Source organism: Pieris napi, chromosome 19 (assembly GCF_905475465.1).
Source record: "Pieris napi chromosome 19, ilPieNapi1.2, whole genome shotgun sequence".
NCBI lineage: Eukaryota > Metazoa > Arthropoda > Insecta > Lepidoptera > Pieridae > Pieris > Pieris napi.
This window is the reverse complement of record NC_062252.1, coordinates 232,501-247,283: the sequence shown is the minus strand read 5'-3', so window position 1 is coordinate 247,283 and position 14,783 is coordinate 232,501. Positions and strand designations below refer to the sequence as shown.

Here is a 14,783-nt window from a genome sequence, read left to right as displayed (position 1 = left end):
AAAGCTTTATCGGATATGTTGAGAGTTAACGATAGTGCGCTTTAGTAATGGCAAGCTTGTAACATCTTTAACGATAAAAATGCTTAACTATTAAAACCAGTAAAAAAAGTATTTACCAATAATATCGTATTAATTATAAATATTACTGCAGAAACATATGTCAAGAGGTTTAATCCCCTCTTATCGCAGAATTTGGTAGCGGTAAAAAAAATATTTAATATTCTTTTAAAAGCTGAGAGGTATTATCTAATCAGTATTGTGTACTATACGTACCACGAGTGCGTAGCGCACCCGTCTTTCCGCCGCGGGGTATGGCTCCCTATTATGCAGATGGCGACCTGAAAACCAAAAAACATTATTCAAATAGGTTCTGATAATTTCTATACCATGTATCAATAATAACGCCGTATCCGTGACACATAGGGACCGTAGAATCTATTAGTATCTTAAGTATTGATGGGGGAGTGTGATTTTTAACTAAGTTGAAGTAAAATCGACAATGTGTGTCCTGATGGCTGATCACTTGCTAAGAAAAATAATCAATGAAATGGATGGTAATCGTGACCCATTTCCCCGTCGTTTACAGATTAGTTGAATGTAAGTTAAGTTCCTTATTCTATTATTTGCCATCACTATATGTACGTTTAAGCGCACATCAAGTGAGGAAAAACGCCCACACCAGAACAAATAGTCAATTAGGGCGGCGTCTTGCTACTCGTAAATATTTGGATTGTGCCAGACTAGTCAATAGCTTCTTGGGTCTTAAAATTATTCGTTTCTAGTATCTAATCAGTGCTCCTATCTTCAAAATTTAACCAGAATTATTTTTACAGTATTATATTTTCAGCTACTATCGTAGAAAACTAAAGTGGTGTTGTCAGGTTTATTCAGAGCTGTAGCGCCACCCACGCCTAAGTTATAAACACCTGCGCCGAGTATAAACCTAAAAGTAATCTAGAAAAAGGATTTTTTAATCTCACTAAACAGACCAGAATCACAAACAGAATAGTAATAAATGTTATGTCTTAGGACTGATTTAAATAACGATGTATTATGTTTCTCGATGTACCGATGTAATATTGTATGTATTCTATTTAAATTAAATTATATAAAACAGCTTTAATTCTCACCTGGGAGTTTACTCTACTGTTTTACAAAACTGAACTCACAGACGGTCACGCACAAACTGTTATTTAAATTTAACCAAATGTTAAGATAAATTTGTACACGTACGTTTATTACCCACTGGCATTGAAATTAATACTAATCAAATACGACAACGGCGCATTTTTATCACTGTCTATTTATCACAAAGATAACTATATGAATCTTAATTAATTCCTACAGTTATTTGTTTTATCCGCATCGTTATAAAAGTCCTGTTTGCACTAGTTTCATAAACAACCTTGAAGGCGAAATGTCCCATTTTGAGATTCTTCAACTGTTTTTTATAGGTAAAGAGACAGTATTTTGTTAAGGTTAGATTCTGAAAGGAGACCCAGCGCGAACTATGATTCCCGTATCTCAATACCCAATCGGTTTATGACATACGGGAGTCACAAACTTAGCGCTTCATGACGATTGAGAAACTTGGCCTTATCTCCTCGGAAAAGACAAAACGCGCGATAATCTGAGCCATAGACACTGCGTCTATTCTGTAACGCAGACTTGCAATACAATATATTATACTTTACTTGCAATATATACTTTGTATAGTTTTTTATACAAAATATTTTAAATTACAATAAGAGGTATCATATAAGTATCTAACTATACGTACTATGTAAAAAAACATAGACTACTGTATGGATTTTACAATTAAAACTCACGCACTAGGAATTATTAATTGAAACTTAAGCGAACTCCCCTTTTTTCGTTCATCTGGCGATAACCAAACCAATTCATGTAAGTGGCTTCTTCCGTTTCGATTTGACGCGTCTCAATTCATTTGTAATGGACATTTGCTTCAATGGTTTTGTGTCTCCCGAGTCCATAAGCACATCCTTATACATTTACTACTGACTGATGCCTTCAACTTCGTTGAACGAAATCACCTTAGCCCTGAATTGGATGAGAAGAACACATTCTTTTCGCCTGTTCCATTGATTTTTAGTAGGGTTCTAAGGTTTTTTGATTACCAATTTAAACCCTTTGATTCTCATAAAAACGCGTGCGGTTAGAGGAAATTGACAAACTTCTATGCGACCGATTATAAGATCTATTCGAGATCCAATCTATCATACACCCGATATACTACAAATAATACTTGCGCATTTATATTGCGTTATTATAACTAAATGTACCAACTACAAATTGACTCATAGTTCCCCATATCAGCAGCCAACATAATCGAGCAGATTACGCCCACCACAATGAATTAAAATGATATTTTGATGGACAACTGAATGCTATTATTGTTTTACGGTCATCTGTTCTCGTGGGTTGTGATGTTCTATGCTTAGAAATGAACTCGCAATTTCTATAGCTATGTAGTATACTCTTTTTTATACTTGACATAAATTATATACACGAACTATTGATCGTCACGCAGAGCCAAGTGGTCAGACATTTTAGGAAGGTTTTATAAAGGAATTGAATGTATAAATTAACCAATATTTACAATATTTTGAACTCATATAAAGCTAAAATTGTAATTTTCGTCCACGTTTTTATCGACTGCTTGGTCATAAAACAGTTCATAGAAATGAATTACTTTATTTCCTAGCAAAGCTACAATCGTGACTTTATTGCTCACTACTTATTAGTGGGTACTAGTGACCAAACATTGTTAACGTTAGGTATTTCTTTAGTACCTACTAAGGAAATACTTACTTACTTACGTACTTTATTCATAGACATCTTTTATTTGTAGAATATCTATTTAATCTCTCTATTATTAATAGTAAGTTTATCAATAGTTGTATAAATAAGACGTGGACCTATTACCTATAGACCATAACGATTTTATCAGCTTTACGCAGACAAGCCATGAGTACAGTATCCCCTTAAAACAAAATGGTACACGTTCTGCGTGATTTAATAATTATTGCTATTACTGGATTACACAATTAAAGATGAAAAAAGGACTATTACGAGTGCAGTCGGTAATAATTTCTTAAAGTTCATGATAAAATTAATATCGGAACCCAACATTGCCAATACGGCAAACAAAAATTTACAAGTATCAGCGGAAGCGGAAATTACAGTATCGATATCGTTACGCAACGCACACATGGCAACCGTTATTTATATGGTATGATCGATTAATGTTACCAGTAAAGTATCGAGTGCTTCTTACAGTCAACCTAAAGGGTTAATAAAAATGTTATGGATAAACAAGGTTATATATAAATTTATAATAATATTAATATTAGAACCCCATTTTCAATGATACATTTATGAAGGTTAAGTAAATGTAGAAAGATTAGAATTGTACACAACTTGTCAGTTCCACGATAGAATATCGTATTATATTTCAATTCATTTGCCCGTTCCTTTTAAGAACAGTATTCATAAATCTTCGAGGACCAATCAATACTCGAAAGTATCGAATTCAGGCTTCTGGAGCAAACAAGGTATTGGATGTGACCTTCCACGGCAAATCGACGAGAATCGATTCTGAGACGACTTCGGGCTGAGTCAGAGAGGCGGCTCTTGGCGCGATATATAATTATTTCGCGTCTAGACAACCGGCGGCGACCCGGCGCCGTCCATGGTAATATAACGATGCTGCAGTCACTTTGCCATGAGTATCGTGAAAGTGGGACGCAGATGTCGCACTCTTTCAGCGGAAATAAAACCACAAAAATCTAGAGGTGGAACTGGAGGACACACCCTACTGTTGTATAATAATAGGATGTGCCTATTTCATATTTTCTGTAACAACTAAGAGTACATATACCATATGCAGAATTACGGTTTTTTTTTAATTTTTATTATTCCTTTTTTATTTCTATATTCAAAATTTAAACCATGCTCTTAGGTTAAAAGTTTAAGTGGACTAGATAAATAAGTGGCGAATTCAATCTAAAGCAAAGTTGGCATACCTGAAGGAACGTCGAGTACAGGGGAAGAGTGAGGACGGAAAATGAGTGCTGGTTTTTGAACCGTCCCTTATCTCCATATCACAACACGAGCATCTAATTGTCCACTAAAGAGCGCACATCGCTCGTCATCAATCCTTTCACAAAACTAATTTTTTACTGAATTCGTTTGACACTTGAGTCATAATTGCTTGTGAATTTCGCGGCACCAGGGGGTCACACATATTATGGAGTAGTAGCGGGCACACGTGCTATCGACAGAGAGGGACGGATTCACTGAACGTCCTTGGCGCGCGGGAGGAGGGGGCGCCTGCGGCATCAGACGTTTCAATCATCCCTGGGGGGAGGGAGACGTTGATATGGCGGCCTGCGCTGGCAAGAGCGAGATGCGCAATGCCGTGCTATTGACCGGCTTGCAGACCACGCCCACCCGGGCAAGGGGGTGCTCCGATCCTCCAAGTGAAAATCGAACGTCGGCCCGGGCAGACGCGATTCAGCATCTGCATCAAGGTTACATAGGAATTATTCTGCACTTCCTGTAATTCACTCTGAGTTGCGATACAGACCCTTAAACTGGGTATAAAGACTTTAGTAAGTAGGTCAGACCATTGCTTGCAGCTCTGAATAAAAATTACCGTTATATATAGTCTTATTTGTAAGTTTCACGTTGTGCTGCCTGCCTCGGCCAGCCCCTACAATGTAATACTCGAACTTTGAAATGCGACACCAGCGTGTAACCTTCGGAACATTTACGCAACCTATAAAATCTAAAGCATTCATGCTGAACCACTTCATTCAATAGTAAAACCCCGTTCAATACGGAAATATAAGTTTAATTAGTACAGCCTATCACTTCATACTGAAATATGTTAATGATATAGGAGTAAAGCGAGCGTTAACATTCACATTTCCCTTGGAAATTACCAGGGATACACTCAACATTATTTCATTCAATTTAGGGTCCCTGCTGCAGCGATTTAATCTTCTTAAAGGGAGACCCGTTCTGTATCTTGCCTCGTAATCGCGTCTAAAAATGATACGCCTTTGCCAAAGATGCGAGACCGTAAATGGAATGGCGGTAACCAATTTTCTTTCTTTTGAAACCTATCGAAAAATGTAAGCAACATTATTTTCGTTACGTAACGTTTATCCGTTCGCTGTAGTCACGAGATTTAGTAAATTACGAAAAGACTATTCTAGACAAGAATAATATAAGAGTTAGAAAATATTATTTCATGAAATTCATGCCAAGAAAGCAAGGTCAATTACCAGGCCATTAGTGGAAACAGAACTATGCAGACCTAATTGATAAACATAGTAGCGTAAAACTCCGCCTAGCACGATGACGTAACGCATCGTAATTCTATAAAATTCCTACACACCCCTTTCTGGAATCGGATGTTGATGTTACTACTAAAACATTAAAGAAACTATGGTTCCTCTCTTAATATTAACAATAAAAAAACAATTATCATTGCACTTCGATCAGTCCAGGATTTAATTAGATGAATTAAAAAGATTAAGCTCAAATATTTGAGCTAAAGCCATTCCAACACGCGTTGTATGAGTTACAACATTAGTAAATACCCGTCGAACAAGTGTAAACTTGGCATCGAATGGAGTCGATTGCTATGCACTGCTGATTGTTCTTGCAATGCTACGTCTAAATACTTGAAAGGCAGATGTATTACGCCCATATTTCAGTTCAAAATTAATTTGTTAAAATGCAAACATTATTTATTATCGCGTTTGGTGACAGTTATTCTCTTTTAAGTTCTCTATTTGAAGCTATTTTCACTGAGGGAAGTTTTAGTTTAATACAATTCCGTTAAGTAAAAATTACAACAGAGATCGATTTTTATTAAACATATTTCATAATATACCAATATGCTTCAACGTCACAACGTCCTGACTCTATAGTGAAAACTGTTTTGTCACACTCAAATTACTTGGCACTGTAGCCTAGCCTAGTTGACTGAAAATCCAATTACCCTTTGCTTGTTTTATAAACTGACATCCCCAGACATAGGGTATCCTAATGGACATATGGACTTTTACCACGGAATGTATAATAGTACTAATGTAGATTGCTATGAAAATACACCCAGGTACTTGAGTACATTAACACGAATTACAGTTTTAGCATACAGCGACATTTAGGTACAGTAAATACTGCTTCTAAAACTGCAAAAGGTTACAGACGATTGGAAATTGTGAAGGTGAAATAACGCTTTCTTATTTTTAATTACAATCGGAGTAAATGTTTGTTAAACAAGCTAAAACTCTCTTTGGGCGGAAAAAGCGGAGCACTGCCGAAAGGTGTTATTTCTTCAAAGTTAGGGGATTTATTTCACACATATTGCTTTTGTATCGTGATAAGTATTTGTAGTTTGAGCTTTTAAGTGTTGTTTAGGTTTCCTTCAACTATCACGTTCAGAGAATAGGATAAAAAATTTGTAGTCAAAAAATGTAAAATTTTAAAAATGTTGGGCTTTAAAAAAATATAAACCGCTCGTCACGAAGGGCTTTCGGTTCTTAAAATTGGGCAATTCATTTGCGCCTTTTTGGATAAGCCTCTTATAATTAATTCGCATCATTAAATCGCATACATCATGCACGATGACACGACACTTTGAGCCTGTGGCTTTTGAATGTACCTTTTTTATCTTATTCGACAAACATTACTACGATTTAGAAAAATATTATTCTGGGTGTATTCCACTTGTACACATAATATAGAACATTGTAAGTTTATCTAAGAACTAATTAGGGCCGAAGTTGTTTTAAAACCTGAATATGTAACTGCAGTAAATCAACAAATGCAATTCTCTTGAATACATATGGTATATACTGTTGGTCAAATCTTAAATAATAAGATAAGTACGAAGCATGTGGATGGATGGATCGGCAACATTGATTTTTCCGTCTATAGCTACAAAGCTTGCCTTTACCTTTCACCTCTCCTTTACTAAAGTAGAAAATCATTAATTCACCATGAAATAACTGAAAAATATAGACAAAACCGTTTATGTAGCTGTCTAAAGGTAAAACAATTTGTTCAAATTACCTCTAGGATCTTAGCCAAAATATATACATATATATATGTAAGAGCAGATGTCTATGGTAACTATATATTATACGGCAAAAGGGTTTTCACAATTACTCATTATCTATCTGCTCAAAAGAGAAAGAGCTTCCCTGAAGTTAGGGACATAGAATCTCAGACATTTTAAAAGTAATGGCTCTTTACAGCAAGTGCACGAGAGACAAAAAAACAATAAACGAACATAGTTTCCCTCTTACCGTAACAATGTTTTGACCCTGATACATAAATTAATATTATCATAATAAATATTAAATAGCTTCCGGTGTCGCTTCCTTCCTTACCGCATTTGGGTTTTTATTAGCATATTGTATTACGACTATTAGTTTTGCTCCTCAAATTGGTTCGAATTGGATTGTTCCTCAATTTGTTCTATGCTATTTTTAATGGTACTAGTAGTAAAGGGAAGTTAAAACTTAGTAGGAAATTTTCAATTCCTTTTAGAGTCTATTCTTACCGAGTTAGTATATATATATATACATTGTACGTATGTACATATAGTGAGCACGGCTTCGTCAGTAATGTTGAAAAACAACCCCTGTAGATTAAAAAAAGTCTTATACATATTTTATTAAAATCAACAAATACTTAGAATGCTGTTAGTTAATAATTGTATTAAATCATTGTCGCGTATGCATTTTTTGGACACAAAATGCAAATAAGGATATTTATAATCAGACGTGTATTGAAGAGGTGGATTTAGTAGCATAGTGAAGTTACAAGCGCAATCATGATGTATTATTTTATATAAGTAGTAGGTATATTATATGGATATTGGCCAATAACAATGTTATCAAGACTTCAATCGCTGACAAGGCCTCCGCAATTGCATACAAATATTTACTAACGTTTGTGAATTTAGGTTGAATTATACCTGGGATGTAAAATATCAAACTATCCTACTAATATTATAAATGCAAAAGTTTATAAGTATGGATGGATGTTTGTTACTCTATCACGTAAAAACTACTGAATGCATTTTAATGAAACTTTACAATAATGTAGCCTATTCATCAGAACAACACATAGGCACACAATTAAAAAAGATATTGTGTGTATTTTCCAAAATATCAAGTAAGTAGGAAAAAATCTATCATCTGCGAGCTATTCTGGCGTGCGCTGCCAAAAACAAAAAATATGGAAATATTTATCTTATATAGTCCTACAAAAAAGCCTGCCACAGTATATATCTATGTCTAATATGTGTAAGCCATTATAGACGAAATAGTTCACTATTTACTACTACAATAGAAATTGATAATTTATTTCAAATGCACATTTGTGATTTGGTAGTAACAAATTGATTTCTAAACGAAAATAGATACTTTTATCGCTTCTGGTATTTAAAGTAGATAAAATATGTCTTTTACGCTACATCATTTGGTCAAATATTATTTTAATCCTCAGACAAAGTCGCTAGTGTTATATAAAACTTTATTTAATATGTATTTACGAATTACGAAAGTTCACATTTTAGTTTAATTTTATTGGATTTGGTAATTGGTTATTTAATTTTTAGCCTAATCATTGGGTATGCATTAAATTTAACTATGTTGGATACATCTACAGGACCTCTCGTTATTTCTGATTACATAAATCTGTATTCAAATTGGCAGACTTACGAATTTAAGCGTTAACTTACAGTTTCAATGTTATATTTAGAAAAAAGGGCTTTATTTTATCGCAATTTTATTATTGATGTTTAGCGTTCCCTATATTATTTAATATTGATTTATAAAAAAAATATACGATCATTGTATATTAATACTGTATACAATACAATAACATATAGATATTTCCTTTGATAAAGAAAAGGATAGTTTCAATTTATTTCCTTTTGTGTTAAATCGTAGCCATTTACGGGGAAGGCTTAATATAATGCTTCGACTTCGAAATTAACACAAGAGAAATCGCCGCACATTACTATGTTCGGTGGTTTACTAAATAATACTACTATTTAATAAAAGTAGAGAAATAAGTAATGTAATTCATTCCCGTTTATATCCGTTAAAGTAGTTTTATTTAAACGTGTAATTCTCGTACTTCCTATTTGCTAATATTAATAGGCGTTCAGCTTTAGTTTTACATTGTGTACTTTGTAATAACTTGACGACCTTCAATATTATTGTACAAGACACACCACGCATTTTGATGGGATGATCTAAGCTTTTTGAACAAATATTAGTCCTTAGATTAAAATTATTTTAAGCTATTTATTACTGTACAACTAAACTAGTTTAAATGGCAAACAAAGTATAACAGCTTCAGCAACAATCGAATAAGATTGTCTTATAGTAGAAAATTTAAATGGTGCCGAATTGTATTTAAATTATTTATTTTGTGAGTTTAGTGATCTTTGCGAACAAAAGAGATAAGCTACTGTATTTTAGTCATAATTTAATGCTCCAGAGTCAAATTGAATAGACGCACAGCTCCCCTCTAACTCGACATGAATGACATTGCGCTGAAGTTATTGAATAGAGTGTCAGCTCTTCATAATAACAGATAGCCGTTTGATTAAATTTGAATACATATATACAGGATGTAACTGTGCAGCTTGATTAGTCAAGCCCCAAGGTCTTAAGTTTTAGTAATTTCATTGTTTGGTTAAAGACAGAGGATTTAATATGGATTTATCTATAAATATCAACGAAAACCAAAATTAAATATTATATAAAACCTAGAATATATTCTATTTTAATAGAAACATTCCTAGCTTCATATTAAACCACACGTGGTCATAAATGCAATCGCTTCGCCGCATAAGCCAGCCACTTACTGGGTCATTGTATGCACTTAGAAATAATTCCACGAGAAAATAAATTAAATTATGCAAGTGTTAAATTCCCAGACATTTCTTATGTATGGTTTTTATTTAATATAGCACGGCATCTATTTATAACCACAATGCATAACTCACAGTGAACTGTTTTGATTATTATTATTATTAATAATTGACCTGACCTGATAAGGTAGGTGTATCAAATTTATACTCCTTATACAGCCGATTAAAGAACGGGGAATAATAAAATACCTCTATAAATATAAGTAACAATAAATTGTCTTCTAAAAATCGTTTGTCAAATGTTTTTTTCAACTATTTTAAATGATGTTGGAAGAGCCCTTAATTATTTTTAAAGTATTTGAATTAAGCAAAACAAAAAAGGCAAAATTGCAGTTATATTACATATTATATTGTTTAGCTTTGACTAAGACACACATCGTCTGTTTTACGATTTCGTTAATTTTAAACTTAAAACTTGAACAGATCAAACATTGCGACAAAACCATTAAAAATGTGGTTTTATTTTTCGCAAGTACTTGCTTACAGACTGTTATTTTACCGCCACGAGACCATCGATTCTTGCATTTCATTAGCAAATTGCACGCGAACTATTTCACACTAAAACCTTCGACTTGTTAACAAGTTAGTGCACTTACAGCACCTCAATTCACGGCTTTCGTGCATTCGTAAATACTAGAAATGTTTCATTGGAGATACTTGTTTCAGCACGTATTACACATAAGCTTTTCTTAGCATTAATTGAATTAACTAATACAATTATTTCAATTTATGTAAAATATAATCGTTTGTGATCGTCACTTACTTACAGTTTCTAGTCATACTCTCGAGAAAGAAGTCAAGAGGAGATTTAAGAGTAGATTCTTATCATACATCAGATTTAGTATTTCTTACAAAGACGATGTAAGATTTACAGTTTTAACAAACTTGCTAGGTGTTCGACCAACAACTGCTTATATAAATTAATTTCGTGAAATTCTCCTGAATTTCATATTCATCATCTCTCGCCTTGGCGAATTGTTTTAGCCACTGTTTGGACAGCTCGATTGATGTTGAACACGGATGTTTCTCAATGTTTACGCTTTTTAGCTTGCTATAGGTGAGATTAGACGCTTTGTTCTTCCCGTACCGAAGAATTTCTATCGATATCGAGGCCACATTTTATAACAGTAAAGATAATGTAGCTTGTATTTAAATATTAAATTCATGCATTGGAAGATGAGAGAAGAGATTCGAGAAAAGTCTCATTTGAGGTGTCAAACACTTCTCAAAACATACTTACAAAACTTGTACTGCTGGTACGAACCTGAAAAAGAAAACTTTATTAGATAAATTGCTTTTTACAAAAAATATAACGAATCCCAAAATGCAAATGTAGTATTAAAGAAGAATTGAGTTGTATTACTTAGAAAATTGCATATATATAATGAACTTATTTATTTTTTTATAATTAAAAATAAAAGTGGCAAGGGTCCTTCCTATTAGGATTTCGGAAGTACTAAGACTATGCTTGTGCTTCTGAATGGTCATCATGCCATTATTTATTGTGTACAGAGGCTGATGATTAAATCTAAAACCGTTTAATTTATCAACACAGGTATTTAAACCATCGACTAATCACGACGCAACGGCGAGTGTTTTAGTTTTCTCAGAATATATTTGTTTAGATTATAGGATATTAAGTGAAATGTCTCAGAAACAAAAAATATCATTTGACCTTCTTAATCATTGACTCTATCTTCGCCTTCTTTGCAGTTGGTTAAAAAGCTACGTTACAGAGAATGACAATATATTATAAAAATCCATCAATTTTCGACGTATAATCGCCGAGTAAAACTTTCTTGGAAGTCTGTGCAAGCCATGCATTGCTCTTATTAAAACTTTGCCAACAAAATGGTTGTAACTGGTAAGTATGTCACTCCAAATAATGGATTTCATAAAATCGTTAAGATACAGTTTTTACTGCAGTTTTACGTCAAGTATGATCGTGAGAGCTGGAGACAATTTGAGTAACTGCTTTATTTTGCCATATGGTATATTAGAATTTTTAAATCGCCCCAACATAATAGATCATTTCGAAATACAATTTACAGAAAGTTATCTATTGAAGTATATTTTATGCTCGCATTTTCATCAGTCAGTATATTAAAATAGGAATTAACTCATAGTATGTTAATTTTAATAATCTCATATACTATTAGTATCGAATCTAAGTAAGTAAAGATTATAGCATTATTCAAAAAATTAATAACCTGTTTATGAATTGCTGTTCCTATAGATATAAAAAAATCTACGACGCACACGTCATTTACAGTGTTAATTTGACAAGACCAGACAACGCCGAAGCTATTGAAACATTAGAAAGGTGTTAAAGACGATATATTGCAAATTATCCTTCAACAGTCTGTAAATTACGGTTACGCAACTGTGAATCACCTTGATTAGAAACAAACATTTAACATTGGTAAAGTAATCACTAAAGATGAGCCCGATAGTGAGTTTACGCTTTCTTAGTCAAGTGTGGAATTCGCTGTAGGTGGGGCAAAACGAAAGTTATTCACAAAAGTAATTTAAGATTATTAAGTTTATATATATAAAGAATTTAAAGTATTCATTTAAATCTTTTTTAATTTATAAACAAACAATAAATTTTCACGGAAAATCAGACAACGTGCCAATTAAAATACTCGCATTTATTATACATATATAATAAGGAATTTCTTTAAATTTATTATTTAATAATTTATATAATTATGTATCATCACCTTCTCGGATCTCCACTTGTTACGGTCTTGGAATACTCTTTCGCTTTGTCATCGTTCTTTTAATGAAAATATTAGCCTTTTCATGCAGTATTTTTTTTTAAATATAGAAATCTTTATAAGTTCAAACTTCTGATTAAAATAGGAAAAAAAACTTATGTTTTAATATCAGTAAAATATGATTGCAATAAGCTGTGTATAGTTACAAAGCCGATGCTGCATACAAAATGAAAATATAAATTGGAGCGAACTGAGAGAAAACCACTACAAACAATGCAGTTTTTCCTTTTGTACGTATTAAGCCTCGAATGTGCTCTTTGCATGAAATATGATTGTATTCGAATTTCTGTTAGTTTCATTGTCAGGCGAAATATAAGACAATGTGTGTATTGTTTGCTTGACTGTGAGATTAAGAAGTAAAAATTCTATATTACAATCATAATATTTGACGGTTAAAAGGAGTGGAACAGAGTGTCTTGCCCGTTCTTCGTACGCCCAATGATTTCAAAATCAAAATAATTTATTAATATAGGTAACACAATGTACACTTATGAAGTTCAAAAAAGAATATACAAATGCTTCTAATTTTACATTTACTACCAGTTCTCAAATCGAGGGCGTAGAACGGAAGAGAACTGGCAATAAACTCTCCGCCACTCTTTTTTCATTTAAGTTCTTTTGTCATACAAGCCATAATATAACACATTGCAAACGGTAATTCTGTGACTTTATCCCTTCTATAAAATACATAATTAATACTTTTATTTTAGTCTGCTATTATTAACCTAATGTTAAAATTTGCGTACGCGCATATTTTATGTGTTTTTTTTTGTTTGGTCGCCCTGCCCACGTGGCAATATTACGACGAGGTCGCATGTATTACGTCACTGTGTTTTTACTATAAACGGTAGGTTGTACTCGAGTCATTCAATTTAAAAGGTCTTGATGATTCACGTATCTGCACGATTCATCGGCTAATTCATAGACAAGAAATATTTAAATGAAGAAAAATAAATAAAATTAGCAAAATAAAGTTTATACTTTTCTGTGAATATGACTCACACATGAGAATACTGACAAAAACTGTGTATGGTAACGCAATTATTATTTATATTAAATACAAAAAATAATAATAAGTGTCACACAAACGTTGCTTATTCTTACTAATTCAAATATTTTTAGTTAGTGCAGCAAATTAAAACAATAATAATTTTAAGTATCACTTAGGGGCCGTTCAAGTATTACGTAAGCACTATACTTTGATTGAGGGGGTCTTTGATTTTCTTATTTGGTGATTACGTCACCAGTAATTAGTTACTTTTTTCCACATATTAACTACACATTTATTTATTTATTTATTTACACTTCGTTACCTTATACAAAAAGATACATATTAAAAAAAACAGGTTACATAAGTTATTAGGCAACGGGCGGCATTATCGCTAACAAGCGATTTCTTCCAGGCATATTAGGGATATGGAATAATAAAAAAAGAACCCACCTACAGAGGGAAAGTACAAGAAGTGCATAAATAATTAACAAAAAAAAAATCAAAATAACATGTTACTATAACTAAAATAAAATCTAAAGAAAAAATATAAATAATAATATGATTAAACAAAAATGTAAAAGCTAATCCAAAGGTTAATTGAGTCACAATTAATATATATAATACATATATCATTATTAGCTAATTACGAGGCAGAAGAAAATTTACCAAAAAGAAGATTTTTTAAAAATAAATTTAAAGACAGCTCGTCTGATATCAATTGCTAAGGAATTATCCATGCTTGAAAACGAAAAGCATTTTCGAAGATTCCTAAAAAAAAAAATTGAGAGCTTTGCTTACTTTTTCTGACAAGAGGAAGGGGGGGGGGGGGGGATAATTTGCAGTAAATCTGCTTACGTAATACTTGAACGGCCATTCACTTTATTAACTTTTTTTTTTTCTAAATTTACATTTACCGTCAATACTCAAATTAAGGCCATACAGACAAAAACCCTTTTAATCGCCAAATATTTTGATTTAAAATGCTTGACATGGAATTATACAATGAATAAAAAGTACTATA

General features: G+C 32.7%; 1 protein-coding gene across 17 annotated transcripts in view; it reads right to left on the bottom strand.

Annotated features, from left to right (window-relative positions):
* The window catches only part of LOC125059038 (plasma membrane calcium-transporting ATPase 3), an 89,880-nt gene that overhangs the window by 49,643 nt on the left and 25,454 nt on the right, over positions 1-14,783 (bottom strand). For 15 of the 17 annotated variants that reach the window (XM_047663194.1, XM_047663196.1, XM_047663201.1 and 12 more), the window contains one exon: positions 274-338. The gene's annotated coding sequence lies outside the window, so the exon portion shown is untranslated. Of the gene's footprint in view, positions 1-273; positions 339-4,046; positions 4,299-11,231; positions 11,256-14,783 lie in introns of those variants that run through there. The other 2 variants (XM_047663195.1, XM_047663197.1) reach the window with 2 other exon arrangements.